Source organism: Podarcis melisellensis (assembly GCF_964234715.1).
Source record: "Podarcis melisellensis genome assembly, chromosome: 8".
NCBI lineage: Eukaryota > Metazoa > Chordata > Lepidosauria > Squamata > Lacertidae > Podarcis > Podarcis melisellensis.
Genome location: NC_138540.1, coordinates 41,011,191 through 41,031,635, shown reverse-complemented (window position 1 = coordinate 41,031,635; position 20,445 = coordinate 41,011,191). Strand labels below are relative to the sequence as shown.

The window sequence follows — 20,445 nt, the reverse complement described above, 5'->3', positions numbered from 1 at the left end:
CATTACCTTCAGGTTTACAGCCTAAGAAGGCATGATACAAAGGTGGAAAGGTGCATTTAGGTAACCCACCCCAAACAGTTTAGGGACCCAAAGATTAAAACCAGCATTTTGAACTGGACCTAGAAACACACTGGTAGCCAGAGCAATTGGTGCAGAAGTGTTGCACGATCAGACCATGTCTGGGTAACAGTCACAACCAGGGAATAAAAAACAGATCCTGGTAACTTAGCATGATTGTTGCATGGGATACACCCCAAACTGCTATCAAATCACAGATTACATCTATCACACAGACTAATCTGTAAAAATCAGGCATAGAGCCAAAGTGGGGGATCCTCATGATTTCTACATTAAATCTTCCTAAAGTCACCATAAAAATGCACATAACATTGGTAGCCCATGAACTGAACCACAAATGTCACAAATCCCATACTTCATGATGCCACTATGGCATGAAAATATGGAGCAAGCCCCTGCAAGGAGGGACTTTTGGAGTACTGGATGGTGTATATAAGCCAGAGCTTTTCAACCTTTTGGGTCCACTGCTTCCTTGACCAACTACAATCTATCAGTGGCACCCCTATGGGGCTCAGGAGACCAGTTATGTCACCCCTTGCCTGCAGAGCTGGCAGCCCCTCACCCCTCCCTTGAGGAGGGTTCCCTCAGCCTCCTCTCTTCTCCCCTGTCCTTGGAGTCCTCTGCACAACTGCAGCTGCCACCCCGGTCTCTGAGCTGCCCCCCCCCCCGCCCCAAAGAGAGGGGCCTCCTCACAATGCCCCACAGGGGCCTGGGAAACACCCCCTGGCCAGCCCCAGAAGCACCATTCACCTGGGGAGCTTGAAGCCAGAGCTGCTGCAACAAACAGTTGTGCAAGAGTTTGGGAGGCAGAGATGTGAGAGGGCATCAGAGGAAAGGGCCAGTGTTGCCCGCGACACCCCTGACCATCATTCAAGGCATCCCAGCGTGCTATGGCACACTGGTTGAAAACCACTGAAGGTTTCTTCAGTCTTGAAGAATATCATAGCTAACATCATAACAAAACATGGTGGCTGGTATGGTGCAGCCTGATCCTATGCACACTTACTTGGAAGAAAAGCTTGCTGTGTTCAGTTAGGCAGGGTAGTTCCCTAAAAAGTGTGCATTTAAACCCATCCAGTTCTAGAAATCCAGCAGCAGCTCCGAATAAAACCTCAACCCCTTAGTAGAACATCTGCCTTGCATACCAAAGGTCCCAAGTTCCATCCCCAGCATACCCAGGTAGAGGAGGGAAAGGTTCTCCATTCTGGAATCTTGGGGAGTTGCTGCCAGTCAGTGTAGGCAATACTGAGCTAGATGGACCAATGGGTCTGGAGTCTGTATAAAGGCAGCTTCCTATGTTCCTACCTGCCTTTCCATCACTGGCTTCTAGCAACATACAGCTTTTGTTTGTAAATCAAAAGACCTGCAGCAGAGGGCGCATTTGCATTGAGAAATAAGCTCTTTTTCCTGATGCAACTGGAAACCTCCAAGCTGTGAAGGGGGGGGGGGGAGGAACAATGCTGAGGAACAGGACAGTTCTTCTGTCTTACAGGGTTCTGCTAGAAATCCTGCCTTTATTACCTTTACGGTACTTTTTATTACAATTATTTATTTCCTAGGTAAATGGATTTTAGAATTGCTAAGCCTGATTTGTATTCAATTGCTATGCTTTTATTGTACAGTGCTTAAAACAAAAATTGTCATGAGCTGTCTTGCAGGTCTTGTTGTAAGAGCTAGTGTGGTATAATTGTTCAAGTGTAGGACTAGGACCTGGGATGCCAGGATTCAAATTCCTGCTCAGCCATTAAAGTCACTGGGTTACCCTGGGCCAGTCACAGTCTCTCAGCCTAAACATACCTCACAAGGTTGTTGTGAGAATAAAACAGGGAGAAGGTGGAGTGTGTGTAAGTAAGTAAGCCAGGATAAACAAAAATCGAATGAATATATCTGGTGCATGTTTTCCCATAAGTGCAGAGTTCAATGGTGCTTACTTCTAAGTAGGCGTGTGTACAGCCAGTGTGGAGCAAGTGTATGCCGATGTCTCCAAAAGTAAATCCCTGTTGGAGAGTTGAACTGGTAGGGTGGAAGACAGGGAGGAGGCAACATTAGGAGGAGGAGGAAGCTGACAGACAGGGCTACACTCAGGATGTTGTAAGAAAGAAGACAGGCAGGTTTATGCAACTATGCATGGCATGGAGAAAGTGGATAGAGGAAATATTTATTCCAACTCTCACAACACTAGAACCTGTGGAGATCCATTGAAGCTGTGTTGGCAGATTCAGGATGGATAAAAGACTTCTTCATGCAGCTAAGCTATGGAACTCGCTGCTACAAGAGGCAGTGACAGCCACCGACTTTGATGGCTTTAAAAGAGGACTGGACAATTGCATGGACAAGGCTATCAATGGCTGCTAGCCATAATGGGTATGCTCCACCTCCATTGTCAGGGGCAGTAATGCTTCTGAATACCAGCTGCTGGGGTTCTGCTTGAGGATTTCCCACAGGCATCTGGTCGGCCACTGCGAGAATAAGATGCTGGGGCTAGATGGCCTGAACCAGCAGACCCGTTTTATGTTCAGGTGGGGACAACTGGACTCAAGGATGTGTGCTCAGTCCACTGCAGATTGACCCCACAACAAGACTCTCTGACCTCCAGAGGTCTAAGACTACACCCACACCATGCATTTAATGCCCATTGAAAGCACGTTGCCCCCCCCCCCGAATCCTGGGAACTGTAGTTTGTTAAGACTGCTGCGAACTGTAGCGCAGCGAGGGGCAAACTACAGTTCCCAGGGTTCTTCTTTCCGGGGGACCATGTGCTTTGAAAGTGTTCTACCTGAGGGACTGCAGCAGTCCGCTCACCTCCCCCGGCGGCGCGGCTGCAACCTTTGCCGAGCTACCCGCCCGCCTCCCGCTCAGGCTTCCCCGGCCCCTCCTCTGAACCTTCTCACGTGGCAGCCACTGTGCCGCCTCCTTCCCCGGCCGCGGCTCCGAGTCTGCGCCCTTCCGCTCGCTCAGTTCGCAAGAGGAGGGAGAAGACGCGCAGCCGGACGCACGGAGGGCGCTGTAGCAGGAGGTAAGGCGCAGGTGGGCGCAACCGACTTTCTGGGGGGTGGGGCGCAAGCTGATAGAAGGATTCGCGCTGGGAGAACTCTCTTTGCAAATCGGGCGCTGCAGCGTACAGACCACTACGGGGCATATGCAGAGTGCCTTTGCTTGCATTCCGTGGAGTAGAGAGGTGCGAGGCGTCGTGGTCCCCTCTCCGATTTAAACAGGGGCGCAGGTAAAGCTGAAGGGCCTGGGGGCTCCACAGAGAGGCGGAGCGCGCTTCTGGAAAAGCCTAGCCCCCCCTGCCTACCGTTAGAGAGCCATTATTGGTGACGCGTTGCATGGATTCCCTTCTGCTTCGTTTCTGGAGATGGCTGTCAGCCCTCTGGTGTATGTTTGTCTTCCTCCAATGTTGGGCTTCCCAGATACATCCTGGGATAAGAGGATGCTGGGCTGGATTTGCCTTTGGCCTGACCCAGCGGCCTCTTCTTAGGCTCTTGTGTGAAACTCTGTAGAGCTGTTGCCACTCAGCTGTGTAGCCAGTACAGAGCTAGCTGGACCAGTGGTCTGAGGCATCTTATTCCATTGCAGTGTTTTTTATTTGGTTGATCCATAGCATGTAAAGAGTGCCTCAGATTCCCTGTAAGTGCAGTTTATTTATTTTTATTATTTATTAACAGCAGGAAATAAATGGCGCGAAATTTTTTAGAAACCAAAAAATATTGTGTGTATGTTTTTTGTTTTTTGTTTTTTTTGTTTTTTTTGGAATGGGTAGTGTCATTTGTGAATTTGGAGCCATCACACCAAAAATGGAGTGAAGTCTTGATTCAAAATGGCGCCTGGCTTCCAAACGTCACCAAAGACCACTCCCCCACCTTGGGAACCCTTGCGACCAAGTTTGGTGGTGATATCTCCAGAGGCATCCAAACCTATAGGGACCAAAGGGACAGACAAACCACTTTCCAAATTATATAGTGGATTGCGTTTATATTTCACCTTTCCTCCAGTGAGCTCAAGGTATTGTAGATGGCTTCCCCACTCCCTCCATATCATTGCAGCCCCGTGAGGTAGGTTAGGCTGAGAGTTGGTGACTGACCTAAGATCCCCCAATGAGCTTCACGGCCGAGTGGAGATTTGACACACCACATTGGCTTTCTTGATCTATACAGGTAGAGCAAATATGTTTCTTTGGTTACCTCTTTAAATAGGTTTGCTTGGAATTTTGAGTCAGAATCAGCCCTGACCTTGTCCTTTTAAAAAGATTTCTCTGAACCCCCCCTCCTGGGGGGGCATTTTGGGGCATAACTAATTGAGGGTGGGATATGGTGCTTCCTGGCAGCACAGATGTGTAAAATCCACTGACAGCTATTAAAATACTGTTTTCCTCTCCACTTGGTATGATTTTCAAGATGGCAGCTGACAAGCCAGGTATCCTATCCATTTGCTGACAGGCTTAGTCTGGCCGGTAGGACAGGCATCATAACATGACTGCAGCTTCTCGCTAGCCAGCTGTGTGTACACTACATGTAAAGAACATCTCCACCCACCCAAAGAATCATAGGTACTGTAGTTTAAGGGTGCTGGGAGGGGTAAACTACAGTTCCCAGGATTCTTGGGGGAAGCAATGTATGGTGTGTAGATAGCCTGTGCCTTTGTCCTTGCTAAGTAAAGGGTCTGACGGCATGGGGCGATTGGTGGGGATGGGGGGGCGTTGAATTGGAGGCACGTGACATTAGGCAACCTCTGCCAGCATGTTTTCTGCACACTAGCTCCTGAGCAGGAGCAGTCTATCTGAGCTGTGAGAACTTTGAATTGCAGTAGCTACCATCCTAGACAGTCCAGTTATTCCGAAGCCTCCCTAAATGCTTATTCTCTCTGTATGTATAATTGTGAGTCTTCTCCGGGCATAAAGATAGTCAGCAGGGCTGGTTAAACCATTGTCTTCAGCTGTTGAATTATTGCTGTTCTTGCTTGTGGGCCTCCTTAGGCTTCTGGCTGGCCACTGTGAGAACAGGATGTGGACTAATGGGCCAGTGGCCTGATCCAACTGCAGAGCTCTTCTTATGCTCTTATTAGGTTAAGCCTGTCAGGCCTCTGGAGAGCTCATTAGGGGAGCATTAAGGCACCTTATTTCCCTGGATTCCCTGGATTCAGCATTCAGTACTTTTGAGATAGGCTGCCTCTGAACATGGAGGCTTTGTTTATTGTGGCACTGTAGGTTAAACCACAGATCTTAGGGCTTGCCCATCAGAAGGTTGGCGGTTCGAATCCCCGCAATGGGGTAAGCTCCCGTTGCTCGGTCCCTGCTCCTGCCAACCTAGCAGTTCAAAAGCATGCAGTGCAAGTAGATAAATAGGTACCACTCTGGCAGGAAGGTAAACAACATTTTTGTGTGTTGCTCTGGTTTGCCAGAAGTGGTTTAGTCATGCTGGCCACATGACCCAGAAGCTGTACGCCGGCTCCCTCGGCCAGTAAAGCGAGATGAGTGCTGCAACCCCAGAGTCATCTGCAACTGGACCTAACAGTCAGGGGTCCCTTTACCTTTACCTTACTTTTGAGATAGGCTGCCTCTGAACATGGAGGCTTGATTGTGATTGTGATTGTGATTGGTTTATTGTGATTGGCCTGTATCCTCAGCGTTGATTCAGTAGAATTTCAGGTTCAACCGATTCTGGAAAAAATGTCTCCTTTCTGTGAAGTCTCTCTTGGATTAAAATGGTTTCCACGGGCTGACTGTGGCTTTGTTCTCTTCTTCACCTTTCACTCCTGATTACTCTTAATAGGTGCAAATTGCCTTTGATCCTTGCAAGATCTTTTATCTGCTATGGCTGGTGTTTGCCTTGGCTAGGCAGTAGGGATTTTGGAAAAGGAGTGTGGGGAGGGATCCCAGTTGTGACAGCTGGTACGTAGAAAGATCCTAGGAAAAGCTGTTCTAAAAACAACAAAGCGATAAGAAACTTTCTTTGAATTTTGGCAAAGCTTTGGCAAGCAAGGTGCTGTTTCTATACAATAGTTAATTAAAAGCTTCGGGGTGGTTCTGAGGCTAAGATATTCCTGCTAAGGGAAGAGAAAAGTTGTTTGCAATATATTTCCTGGAGGAGAGAGAAAGCCAGGCAAAAGTCCTTTTACAGTAGGTCTCATTGATGCTTTGCTGCACAGTACTGAGGCTGAGCTGGGATGAGTGAAAATGGACAGAGACAAGTTTTCCCCCCTCGCTTAATGCTAGAACCTGGGGCCATCTGATCAAGTTGAATGTTAGAAGATTCAGGATAGACAAAAAGTACTTCGTCATGCAGCACATAATTAAACTGTGGAATTTGCTCCCAGAAGAGGCAGTGATGGCTGCCAACTTGGATGGCTTTAAAAGAGGATTACACAGATCTGGAGGATAAGGCTATCAATGGCTGCTAGTCACGATGGATATGTATTCCTTGCACTCTCAGAAGCAGCCTACTTTTGAATGCCAGTTGCTGGGAATCCCAAGCGGGGAGACTTGCTGTTGCACTCAGGTCCTGGGGGGACGGGGTTCCATTGGGGAACCTGGTTGGCCACTGTGAGAACAGGATGGTGGTCCTTTAGCCTGATCCAGAATGGCTCTTCTTGTATTCTTAAATGAAACAGTATGAAGTTACAGATTTCTGGAAAATGGGGGCTCTTTTGCCAAGGTGTAAAAAGCCGGAGGGGGTGGGATGGTACCTGCATTGAGACAATAGATTTTAAAACATATATAAGTTTTTACAGTAGGACATAGGGGTATAAGAAGTTCTTTGCTGGATCTGACCAAAGTCTTGTTTAGTCCAGCATCTTGTTCTCCACAGTGGCCAATCAGGTGCTTCTGGAAAACTCAGAAACAAGAAAATGAACTTCCAAGGAAAAGTCTGCTCAGAGGTCCACACCTGCCCACTTTATACAACAGCACAGCATCAAGCCCTTTCTTTCATACTGTTCACTGGGTCTGTCTAGATGCAGCATGATCTGTGTACATAGGCAGGATCGTCTCACACTGCATGAGTAGGGGCAACTATGTACAATTGTATTTGTTCACATGGATGAAGTCTATCAGCACAAACATTAATCTACTCCTCTGGGTTCTGTTAATGATCTCTTGCTTCCAACACCTGTTGATGCTCGAGGCAAACCACAGAACACCCCCACTTACAGCGGCTATATCTAGTTCCTTCATATGAGTCCTGCATGACTCTTCATTCTCCTCCCTTTTAAAAAGTAGACCTTGCATCACTGAAATTTTTCATAAGATTATAATCTTCAGGCCACTGGAGGCAAACCTTTAAAATAGGATGGGCGGAGGAAGGGGGGTGCGGTTGGTGCGGGCCGGCCCGGGTGTCACCACTGAGGGGAGGTGACAAAATGCTGGGTGCCACTCACCGTGGGGCCTGCAGTGCGCCTGAGCCACGCGTCTCTGCTGAGAGACTTGGACGTCCGCAGGCTGTAGGGCGGCTGAGTTGGAGGAGGCAGGCAGACTCTGGAGGCCCCACAGTGCACCCTGCCCCTGGGCGCACTGCCCCAGGCGCCCAAGCAGCTTCCTCCACCGCTGGATGAACAGGTGTATATTAAAAATGTATAAACTGGACCTTCATCCAAAATGGATTTCAGGGCAGTATACATAAGAATCTGAAGCCACAGAATTGTAGAGTTGGATGGGACCCTGAGGATCATCAATCTCCCTCATTACAGGAATATGCAGCTGTCCCTTACGGGGATCGAACCTGCAACCTTGATGTTATCAGCACCACACTTTAACCAACTGAGCCATCCCCACTGCAAAATTAAAACAATAGAAAGTGTTAAACAGCAGTATAATAAATATTGAGAGGAATGAAAATACCGTACCAGCTGAAAATACAATAACTTAAGATGCCTGGGCAAATGAAAAAGGTTTTAAGCTGGTGCCAAAGGGAATTCATCATTTGCTGTGGAGTGGGATGAGCAGGTGCTCACTGTAGAGAATATCTAAGGTTCCAACTTCACCTCTGTGTTAAAATGGATCCATTAGATTGGGGTTAGGTTGGACTAGGGGTGGGGAAACCTTTGGCCCTTCAGATCAGCCCCTGCCAGCATGTCAGGAATGATGGGAGTCCCAGTCCAGTGAAACCTGGAGGGCCACAGGTTCTCCATCCTGGCATTAAATTAAAGCTAGGAATATGAATACCTTGCAAATGGGACTTGTGCCAGTACTTCTACTGTGCCTGTGGTCCTGAGTGTTCCCTTTGCTTTTTCTTCCTTTCTTTTTTTTCCAAGCCAGCCTTGGCCAGTATCCTCCTGGCCACGTCTGGGACAACCGACTTCATTTTTCAAGGCGGCATTTTCCAAGAGACAGCGTGTTCTGAGGTTCCTCTCTGATCACAAAACAGCTGGCACTCTCCGCACAAATTTAGCAAAAAGCCCAGGTTAGATCAAAACGATAACGCAATTTACCCTGTCAAGTCCTGGTTATAAATCTGGAAGGACGTGTACTTTGGAGAAAGGCCTGGAGGAGCCTCCTACCACCACTGCTTTTTTGTTCTTGAGCCAAATCATTTACAAGTGTGAAACCCAAGGGACTGCAGTATCTTGGGACCTGATAGGATAGGAAGAAGCACTTTTAACTGTTGGAAGGCTGTGGGGACCTTTGAGAGGCCTGCTACATGAAGCTGAATAATCTCCTTCCATGTCCAGGAAAAATATTTCCCATATTTAAAGTGCCAGGTGATTCTTTCTTCCATTTATTTCAGGAGCAAGTGTCAGATTTGGTTTGGGGTGCTATGTTGATGTTCAGGACAGAGAAAAAGGTAGGCGTCTTTATGCAATGTGTAATGAATTTAATTGCACATGACGTGCTGACAGTTCTAACGGTGTAAATGGATAAGACCACTGTTCTTCAGCTTGGGGGATTTGGCCTGTTCCAAGGTGGCTCACAACAGGAGCACTACCACCATGCAAATATATGATAAAAGATTAAGAAATGGGTCCCCTAGGCATGTTTGGGTTAAAACTTAAAATTGTATCTTGGGTCTGAAAAGGTTGCAGCTAAATGGATTGGACATTTCATTTCATTTCCCTTTTAATTTGTATGCTGCCTTACTATATTACTATACACAAGGCCATTTACAAGCTGAAGAAACAACGGTCCAATATAATACGTTAGACAGGTATGGTGTCACCGTATTTTTCGCTCTATAGGACGCATCGGACCATAGGATGCACCGGACCATAGGAGGGGGAGAACAGGGAAAAAACATTCTCCCCCTCTCTGCTCAGCGCCAAACCGAGCCCCTTCCATTTCTCCTCCCACTTCGCTGAAGGGGCGCTGCGCAGAGAGGGAAAACTGTGCAGCGCCTCTCCAGCGAAGCGAAGCCTGAAGAGCAAGAGGGATTGGTGTGCACCAACCCCTCTCGCTCTCCAGGCTTCATGTGGCTATCCGCAAGCCTTTGGGGTGCAGTGGGAACTCCTGCTGCGCTCCGAAGACTTGCAGATAGCTGCCCAAAGTTTGTGCTGCGCTCCGGGGGCTTCGGGCGGCTTCAGCGAAAGCAATGCGAAGCCTCCGGAGCGCAGGGGGAGCTCTCCCTCTGTGCTTCGGAGGCTTCGTGTTGCTATCGCTGAAGCCAAGGAGCCTGCATTCGCTCCATAGGACACACACACATTTCTTCTTAATTTTTGGAAGGGGAAAAGTACGTCCTATAGAGGAGGAGATACGGTAATTGTTCTTGCCAGCAGCTTTTAAACTGTACAGCTAAAAGTGGAAGCTCTACAGTTAAGAGATGTGCAGGCCAGGTATTGGGAACAGATATAAAATGATCACAGGGGTAGAGCAGCTCCCTTGTGAAGAAAGATTACAACATTGGGGGCCTTTTAGTTCAGCAAAAAAAGTGACTAAGAGGAGATACAATAGAGGTGTATAAAAATGATGCATGGTGCTCAGAAAGTGGGTAGGTTTTTCTCTGTCCCTCATAATACTAGAACTCAGGGAAAACCAAGGAAGATTCAGGTCAGACAAAAGCAGTTCCTCCTTCACTCAACGCATAGTTACAAACTATGGGATTCGTTCCTGCAAGAGGTAGTGAGTGCCACCAACTCATATGGCTTTAAAAGGGGGTTATTTATTTATTTTATTTCATAACATTTATATACTAATTGCTTGTAGAAGAAAAACCTCAAGAGCGGTTTACAAAAAGATAAAACAATAAAATTATCAAGAAAAAATTGCAAGAGCAGTTTAAAATGTACAAAAAGCTAAAATAGTAACAACAGGTATTTGCCTATCAAGGCTTCTAGCCACAGTGGCTATGTTCTCCCTCCACTGTCAGAGGCAGTGTGCTGCTGGCTATCAGTTGCTGGGAATCACAGGTGGGGAAGAGTTCTGTTGCACTTGCATCATGCTTGCAGGTGGCCCATAGGCATCTTGTTGGCCCCTATGATAAGAGAGTGTTGGATTTGACAGGCCTGATCCGGCAGGGCTCTTCTTATGTCCTTATGTCCTGTTTTTCAACTCCCCGAGGGTATCTGTACTTTCCTATGGGTGACTCTGTCTTCTGTTGGAGGAATACAACCCAAAATTTCATAATCTTTCATCCATATACAAAAAGTCAATTATGGTTTAAGGAACATTATACAGATTTGTGTGTGTGTCCTTGGTTACTGTGATATTTTAAGCAGAATGTCAAATTATACGAGAAGAGTGTCAAATTATACAAGTGAAAATAATGTAGGAGGTTGAACATTGTATTGGAATTTTATATTTCTCATAATTAACAAACTCCATTCTTCAAAGATTTGTTTGGTGCACATCTTTCAATATCTCTTTTATAATGTATAAATGTTGTGACAACGCTATATCATATACCACATTTTTTTATATACCATTGCAAAATGTTAACCGGTTTATCTGATATCCAGTTTCTTGCTGTGACTAGTCTGTCTGCAGTGATCTCAGCTGTTGCAGGTTCCAGATCTTTCTTGTTTACTGTGTGTTTCAGATATCCCAATAAAGCAGACAGTTTCTTAGGTGTTGGCATAAAAATATTTTTTTCCTTTGTTTTGCCGGTGCGATTTGCCTCCTGCCCAGTCCTTCTTAAGCATCTGTTGTGGGTTTATTTGATATTCTTGTGCTGCTTTTCCAACAGCAAATGTTGGGCTCAAAGCAGCTGATGATAATACCACGAGCATGAAATTGATTGTAATAAAACCTCACAGCGGTTTACAAAAATAATAAAATGATAAAATTATTGGTAAGAAAAGAAACCTATTTAAAACATTCAGAAATAATTAAACAATAAGCTAAAAACCAGATTAAAACACGTCAACATTCTACGTGTCTAGGTAGGCTTGCCTAAACAAAAATGTTTTTAACAGAGGCCAAAACAGTACTGTGTAGGGGCCTGCCTGATGTCTATAGTGCTGCCACACCAAAAGATCATTTTCTTACAAATGTACACCACTTCGGGGGGCTGATTTAATAGTATCAGCTGCTCTGAATCTGAGAGAGAATTTCAAGAGCTAGCATGCTTGCCCACCATGTGCATATAAACAAAGAGGTAAGTAACATCTTTAAAACAACCTTAGTGTATTTGTAAAGCAATCAGGAAAGAAAGGGGGAAGTTGTAAAATACACAGTGCAGTATATCAGTGAGCAAACAAGGCCTTATTCTGCTTTTGTTACTCATGTTACTCAGCAGGAGGAGGAAGGGCCGGAGCTTTTGAGATATTAAGGCAAGGGGACCACACTGAAGGAATGCTGTTTTGTCTCTCCTGTTCTCATAATGAATGGGTTTGATGTATCATTTACCAAAGGGCTGGGGAATTCTTTGGCCCTCCCGGGTTTCAATGAAGCCCTGATGTAAGTTGAAGTCCAGCAGCATTTGGAAGGCTATCAGCCATAAATTTCCCGTCCCTAATTCTTGTATGCTATCTGTGCTTTGCGGTTGCAAAGGAGAGCTGCTTTGCAGGAATGACATACAGTGCGTTGTTGAAGTATGTGAGTAAAGAGTTGAATAATACACGTTTCCTAATAAAAATGTAAGTGTAGCCCTGCTAGATCAGGCCAAAGGCCCATCTAGTCCCAGCATCCTGTTCTCGCATTGGCCAACCAGATATCTTTGGGAAGCCCATGCATTTAATGCATTTTAAGTATATCCTTTTTTACACATAGATATGGAGACAGAAACTGAAAGCATTTAAATGCCAGAGATACACACAATATCAATTCTGTAGAGTAGTTTTTTTATATATGAAAAAGTTAATGAATTTATATACATTACATCCTTTCCCCCTTTGTTTTAAAATGCTTGTTATGCCTGAATCACTGTGTAGGATGTAGCTGCAATATGACTTTGCTTTGAGCTGTACAAATCATCTCTTGGGGCCTGTGAGCAATGGAAGGACTTGCTTAGGAGTTATTTGCTACTTGTGTGTATTCCATGCTGGTGGGCTTGGAACATAACTTAACAATTTAGGAAGAGTCCAGCTGCATCAGTCCAAAAGCCCATCATAGAACAGCATTTGTCCAGTCCTCTTTTACAGCCATCTAAGTTGGTGACCATCACTACCTCCTGTAGGAACACAATCAACATGTTAGCTGTGCACTGTTGTCTGTCCTGAATCTTGGAACATTCAGCTCCACTGTATGTCCTCAAGTTCTAGTATTATGAGAGAGGAAAAGAAACTTTCCTCTACAGTGGTACCTCGGGTTACAGACACTTCAGGTTACAGACGCTTCAGGTTACAGACTCTGCTAACCCAGAAATAGTACCTCAGGTTAAGAACTTTGCTTCAGGATAAGAACAGAAATCGTGCAGCGGCAGTGGGAGGCCCCATTAGCGGTGCTTCAGGTTAAGAACAGTTTCAGGTTAAGAATAGACCTCTGGAACGAATTAAGTACGTAACCCGAGGTACCACTGTATTAACTTTCTCTGCAGCATGCATCATTTTGTTCACCTCTGTCATCTCTCCCCACCCTTACTTGCCATTTCTCTAAACTAAAAAGCTTAAAAAGTTATAACTTTATAACATAACTTTTGGAGCTTTTTAGTTTAGAGAAATGGCAAATAAGGGTGGGGAGAGATGACAGAGTTTCTCTGTTTCCCCCCTTGATCATTTTGGTTTCCCTTTTCTGAACCTTTTCCCAGATCTACAATATCCCTTTTTGAGGTGAGGCAACCAGAGCTGAACACAGTGTATTCTAAGTGTGGTTTAACCATAGATTTGTATAATGGCATTATGATACTTAGAGCACTGGCTAAGCTTGTTAACACGGTCTGCAATTTGCAATGATGCTGCCAGGATTGTCTTTGCCGTCCTTCCAACTGTACTGCGCTGTGCCCTTTCCGCATGTGTTGTTTTCCTTCTCTGTCCTGTGACAGCAGCGCAGCTGACAAAAGCTTTTCCATCTGCTTAATTCTCTTTCACTGCAAGGAGAAGGGGTGGGGGGGTACTATTTTGAAGAGCTCTTTATGCATCTTCCATCTAGCCAATTATTATATTAAACTCTAGGGCCGAGATGCATGAATTAATTAAATTTCCATCTTTGCTTTTTAAAATGAGGGAGGTTGTTGGGATAGCATCATCCTTCTCTTAAAAAAATATCCCTTTGCTCTGCTGCCACTGGTTCAGATGCTAGCCTAGTAACTGAACTGTCCAATGGTTACAGAATGCATTGCTGCAGCTTCTCATCATTTAAGCTTGAGCTGAGCGTGTGTTGCAGGATTGGAGAAAACTGGGGCAGCACATGGGGCGCTGGAGGGCAGTGTTAACAGCCGGTGCACAGCGTGGACTTGATGCCAGAGGCTTTGGCGGTGTGCTCCAGGACTCGGATAGCTCACGCTAGATAACTGCAGTGCTGTGGTTTGTGTTGCTTTTCTTTCCCTTTAGGAATACTGTTTAAATTGTGACACTGGCCCATGTTAGAACCATCTAACAAGCTTAGCACAGAAGCATACAGCCAAGAAAGTCATTAAGAGAAAGACAAAGCATCAATACCGCTAGAACTGCCCTCTCCTCCAGCACCTTTCACCCTTAGCATCAAAACCCAATACAAATTAGAAGGCTTTGCCTAAGTCTTAATTCTCCATTGCTATTGCTGTAGTTGTTAATGCTGTTTTGCTCATGGGTCATTGGTGGAGCATCTGCTTTGCACCCAAAAGGTCCCAGGGCCATTTCCTGGCTGCTTGGGTGGGGGGATCCCTTGGAGATCCACTGCCAGTCAGTATAGACTGCAGTGGCCAGCAAACTTTTTCAGCAGGGGGCTGGTCCACTGTCCTACCTTGTGGGGGGCTGGACTATATTTTGAAAAAAAAATATGAGCAAATTCCTGTGCCCCACAAATAACCCAGAGATGCATTTTACATAAAAGAACACATTCTACTCAAGTAAAAACACGCTGATTCCCAGACCGCCCATGGGCCGGATTGAGAAGGCGATTGGGCCGCATCCAGCCCCCAGGCCTTAGTTTGCCTACCCATGGTAGACTGACAGTCTGACTTGGTACAAGGCAGCTTCCTGTGTTTCTGTTGGCAGTCTGGAATGCCAAGCTGCAGTTTGTTCACTAAGGTCACTGAAAGTCAGGGGGAAGTAAAAGTCCCTGGCTGTTTCATTAGATAAGCTCTTTCAAAAGATCTTTGCATGGGGTCCTGCCTGAGGCAGTAAGCAGATGATGAAATAAAACTTTCTTGCTATCTTGCGGTTCTGTAAGTGATTTGAGTCTATCCTGTACGAGAAGCTGCTTGAATGTGGCAGTGGTGTACCATGTATGGAGCATAGACAGCTCTGGACATTTGCAAGTACATATCTTCTGCAATAGTGAGTTAGTGGTGGATTTATAGTGGACCATCCACACATTCAGGTTTATTAGTTACTCTGTAGTGCTTCCCCGATGTTAACACATCATTGCCCTGCGGAGGGGCACACTTGCGGTATAGAATATCTTGCGCTGTAGAATAACAAAAGCGGGACAAAAAAACCAAACAAATGTGGAACATTTGTGGCATGGTTCCAGGATTTCAGCAGGAAGTTACAAGATATGTACTGATTGGAAACAAAACAGTATGTCCTCACCAAAACCTTTGCAGTGGGATTGTGTATAACTGCCCCATTACTTTAATGAACACAAATTGTCATGAATGCACAATAAAAATGCCCTAATGTGCTGTGGTCTGCATTAACTCTGGACACAACTGATGTTTCTGGTTTTTAGAGATGCATTGCCATCTGTGTCTTTTGACGATAAGTTTGCAACTCATATTTTGATTGATTGCCCTCTTGTTCGGTACACTTGTGGGAGAGCTCAGAACCAGGATAGGCTAAAGAGGCAAAATACACAAGCTTTGGCCTCAGAAGTATGCTTACAGGATCAAACACCCAGCTGCTTCGATGTGCCAGCATGGGAGAAGCAGTTGCAGGCCAGGCAGCTGACATAGCTGGTTCCTTATTGCTGATGTTGACAGGAGTGTGCGGTTATTGCACAGGTGTAGGTTGTTTACACGATGAATGCGCTCTTATTCCTATAAATTGATTCACGTCCTTAAAAATAATACCCCCCAAAAGCGCATAGGTAGCTGATGGACTGTTTGGACTTGTCTTGTGTGATTAGGTGATCCCCAAAACTCTACATGCTTGCTTTTCATCACATGTACACAGCTGTTTTCCTTTGTTTGCTTCATGATGTTTGGACTGTTGGAGACTCTTCTGTTTATTTCACACCTTGCTAATCAGTTGAGTGCTATCCCAGCCTCTTTTGCTTATTGCTAATTGCAGCACCTGACCACGCTAAATAAAGATATTATACTGCTTGGCTTAAAGTAAGCTATTGAAGGAGAGAGGAAGGATGAGAGGACAGAATGGTAGGATTTGACTTTGGTTTAAAGTAGGGATGGGAAACCTGTCTTGCAGATGTTGCTGGACTACAACTCCCATCATCCCTGGCCATTGGCCATGCTCCCTGAGGCTGATGGGTGTTGGAGTCCAACAACAGCTGGAGGGCCACAGCTTCCCCATCTTGTATCAGTCAATGCATAACTTAAATGTGTTTGCCCAGCTGGATTAAATTACTATCCTCTCTTCTTTTGCTCTTAAAAATCGCCTAACATGTAACCTGAGTAAGGAGTTGACTGCCAGGTGTGGGTTCTGATTTGGGAAGTGAACCAGCAAGGTGAATGGGAGGTGTGATGGAGAGAATGCCCCAGGTTCCCTCTGTTGGTCTGTCATTTTGACAGCTGTAGTCTTAATAATTCATGTCATTTCAAAGCACACAAGTAAATGTTGCAAAGCACTCTTAGGTAACACAGGACTTCCTATGCCGTCTCTTCGAACAGTAAGAGAGACAATGATAGATCCTTTTGTATTCTGGGTGAATTATTCACATACAGATTTTTTTAATGGTTTTGAATTTTTGAGAAGGAAGAGCTTTGGCATGTAGCCTTCAATCTGCTTAATAGGTATTTTTTTAGCTTATTGCCAGAGGGTGGCGGGGGGGGGGAGCATTTTAAATTGCAACATATGCTCACTCCAACTTCAATGTCTTGTAGTATCCTTTCCTATTTTCTCAATAAGCTTCTTTAACAAAAGATGAGCCTAGCAATTTGGGGTTCAGGGTAGCAGTACTCTGGTAGCACAAGTGAGCCTAGCCACTCGTGTTCTGGGTAACAGTGATGCTTCCTGGATCCTCCCTCTCAGCTGAATTCATCTAGAAACCTTAACGGCACTTTCACTCTGTCCTTTGCTTGGGATTATAAAGTTTTCCATGGGGTGCCAGCCCTACCATTGGGCCTAGTGAGGTAAGCTGGTTTTCTCTGACTTTCCTAGCTTAGCCTTGTGCCCTTAGTACGATGGAGGAAGTTGTTGCATTACCAGTGAGATTCACCTGTCTCTGTTCTTTTGTATGTGAACTTTGGGGGGGGGGGCTGGTTGACAGAGAGAAGGGGGACATCCAATGAAGTCAAGTCTTGTTAAATTCAGGACAAGCCAAAGAAAGTACTACTTCATGCAGCACATTGAAATTCTCTCCTCCAAGGTCTAGTGATGGCCAGCAACTTGCAGGACTTTAAAGAAGGAGTAAAAAAAATCATGGGGGAATAAGGCGATCGATGGCTGCTAACCCTGATGGATGTATTCTGCCTCCACTGTCAGGGGTGGTATGTATTTGGAGTGTTAGCTGGTGAGATTCACAAATGCAGAGGGCTTCTCATGGGTTTCTGGTCGGGCACAGTGAGAACAGGATTCTGGACTGGCCCTGCAGAGCTACTCTTGCATTCTGATGACAGGCTCTCAGTTGCCTTTGAGCATCATTTGGTGGAAAGATGGGGTGCAAATACAAATATACAATGGAAGAGCGAGGGATGGAGTTTTCTTCCCCAAGGACAACTCCTTTTCTGTACCCAGTTCTGTGCTCCAGTACATAGCTTGGGAATCACCATGTGAAGACACAAGCGTTCAAAGGATTTCACTTGCTTGAAATATACCACCTGCTGTGCTGATGAGTTGCTGTAGCTAAGCGATCGCATGGAGGCAGGCAGGCAAGCTTTTGGCAGGGTGTCACGAGATAGGAATGATTTACTGCCACGTTTTTACTGCTGTGTCTTTGTGACATCTAAGCAATAAAAGATAAGTTGGCATGCCTCTCTGGGGGTGTTGCAGCTTATCTCTTGGAACCGTGTGCACCTGGGTATTCAGAACTTTCGTTTATTATGCACACGTGCGCAACGTGGTTCCTGCTCTAACAGCATGTCCTCGGCCCATTTCTTCAGCGAGTGCTTTCTGGAAACCAATCCTCTTTCACCCTTTGTTCTCTAGGCCAGAGGTAGCCAATGTTGTGCCCTTTCTGGCCACTCTGGCTGGACTGATGAGAGTTGGGATCTGATGGGAGCAGGTTAAATAGAAGACACCCAATGAAGCAACATCTGGAGGGCACTGTGTTTAAGGTGTTGCCTAGTCCCAAAAACTGAAGGATTATCAACTCACACCTTTCTGAATAAATGAAGCCATTCATTTGCAAGTTAGAAAAGCACTGCTGGATCAGACCAAACTGGTTCCATCTAATCCAGTCTCTTGGATTATTGGATGATTGGCCCGTCAGGTGCCCCCAAGATCCTCCCCCCTGCAAAAAAGGCTCAGCAAATTTGCCCAGCAATGACAATGGATAGATCACATCCAGTATTTTTATACTGTGAGTAGATCACAGTCTCTTAGGAGTTGGACGTGCCTGCAGTAGACCATCCTTGCCTTTAGTTGGTTTCCCCCAGCAGTTGGCATTCACCTGGATGTTTTTATTTAGCTCTTGCGGCTACTTCCTGTCAACAGACCTGTCCTTCATATTTTCATGAGAGCTGCTGCTGCTGCCTATCAGATTGCACTTGCGTAAATATCATTTCCTGTCCTCTTGTTGTGCAAGATCCCTAAAGTATAGTGTTTACTGTCTGTTTTCTCTCCTGTCCTGGTTTCCTTGCTCTGCATTCAATGTTGTTTCCCTGGCCAGAAAAAATAAGGCTCCTTCCTTTTCTGGGAAAACACACACACACACACACACACACACACAGAGAGAGAGAGAGAGAGAGAGAGAGAGCGTGCTATGCCTCCACCTTTGCCAAACGCTTCTCAGTGTTTGTTGCTATTCTGGAATCTTGCAACCTGCACATATCCCAAGGCTGTTCTGCCTCTGGCCTGTGTCATGCATGCCACACCGGAGGCAAAACACACCTCGCCGTGGATGAAGAGCAGCTTCAGTATTGTGCCTTCTAGCAGACATCCACTTCCTTTCTGCTCAGTGAGTGTTGTATCTCTCCCATCAGTCAAAGTGCTGGGCAGATGACAGCACATGCCCAGATGACCAGCTTCATTGGCTAGGAATTGGGGGAGGGCTGTTAGTGCAGGAAGCAAACCAAGGTTTGCATACCAGGCGAAGACAAGCCCACACCTTCTCTTGTGTGTACAGCAACATAAAAAAATCACCTACTTGAAATGCAGCAGGGGGGAACGACCTTGTTGTTTTAAGCCGCTAATGTGCACATAGCCCTGATCTCCCTGGTTCTAGTCCAGCAGTGCAACCGCAGTTGTTTCTATTCATGGGGCAAGCAAAAGTAAACAAACAAAATGTCCTGGTAACTTCTATGCCTCCTCATCCCAGAAGAGCCAAAGGGATGAAAATCATGTCCTTTGGTTGCTCCCACAGCCATTGACACTTCCATGCCCCAAGTGACATTGCAATAATCTCTGGTGATGCGATGGTTGCGAAAATGTTTTAATGCTTTAGAACCTCTAGTGTGATGGTCATGATACGCTTCCTGGTCTGAGGTTTTAAGTGTATTCCACTTAATGCTTGCAAAACAAATATGCCCAACACACCCAAGACCACAAGCTGTGGCATCCGCATTCCTGGCAGATGTCAAAAGAAGACACCAAGAGATTTTCCTAACCCAGATACCACAAGATTACTCCCCCCTGGTTGCTTTGGATCTAGAGACAATTCTAAGAGTCGTGATGTGATAGGGCACTTGATCCCACACATGGCAGTATTGGCCATCAACCTAGATGAAAGAGGAGTAGGCAAATTCATGAAGGATAAGGCTTTAAATGATGGCTACTAGCAAAGATGGCTATGCTCTGCCTCCAAGGTTGGAGGCAACAATGCTTATGAATGCCAGTGGCTGGAAACTACAGGAGAGAAAGAGTGCTTCTGTGCTTGGATTCTGCTTGTGGGTTTCTCACAAGTACCTGGTTGGCCACTGTGAGAACAGGATGCTGGCCTGATCCAGCATGGCTTAATCTCTGTGTTATGTTAGGGAAAGGGCTTCCCACGCATTATTGTTTTTTGTGGACACTAGTATAATCTGGCAAAGTCCCCACTTAGCATCTGTACTCTGCATAACTTGCTGTGCTGGAGGCAAACAGCCTTAGGTAAGGTGCAGTTGCTGTCTTTGGTAGAGGTCTGTAGGGCAAGGGTGGCTAACCTGGGACATGTAGTTCAGCAACACCTAGAGGGTCCCTACTATATGGTGTTCATAATTCTACACAAATACAGAAAGAAGGGCAGGATTTAGTTTTGGGCTACAGATTTGGCTTCCCCCTAAAAAAACCCACCACCCTAGGTTACTGCATTTAAAGAGTAAGAGTGGGAACTAACACTAACATCTCCTGTCAGAGCCAGGATTTTGACTTGTGCAAGAAGGCTTCCCTTCCTTCACACCCTAAATTTGTTCTAGTGGTTCCCCCAACCCTCCGGACTAGATTGGGGGAAGTATAGGGGGAGGAGACATGGGGAAGATGGAGTCCTATTGTGCAAAACAGATATCATTGCACTAACAGGATGGGTCCCCTAGATACTGCCCTGAGCTTCCAGCTGTTAAGAAAAATCCCTGGAAGCGATTGACAGTATGTGGGAAAGAATTATGGTGACGT

At 45.8% G+C, this 20,445-nt stretch overlaps 1 protein-coding gene across 4 annotated transcripts in view; it reads left to right on the top strand.

The window, feature by feature from the left end:
- Positions 1 to 2,967: 2,967 nt before the first annotated feature.
- KIAA0513 overlaps positions 2,968 to 20,445 on the top strand; it is a 47,189-nt gene continuing 29,711 nt past the window's right edge. For 2 of the 4 annotated variants that reach the window (XM_081921804.1, XM_081921801.1), the window contains exon 1: positions 2,968 to 3,094. The gene's annotated coding sequence lies outside the window, so the exon portion shown is untranslated. Of the gene's footprint in view, positions 3,106 to 4,154; positions 4,236 to 20,445 lie in introns of those variants that run through there. The other 2 variants (XM_081921802.1, XM_081921803.1) reach the window with 2 other exon arrangements.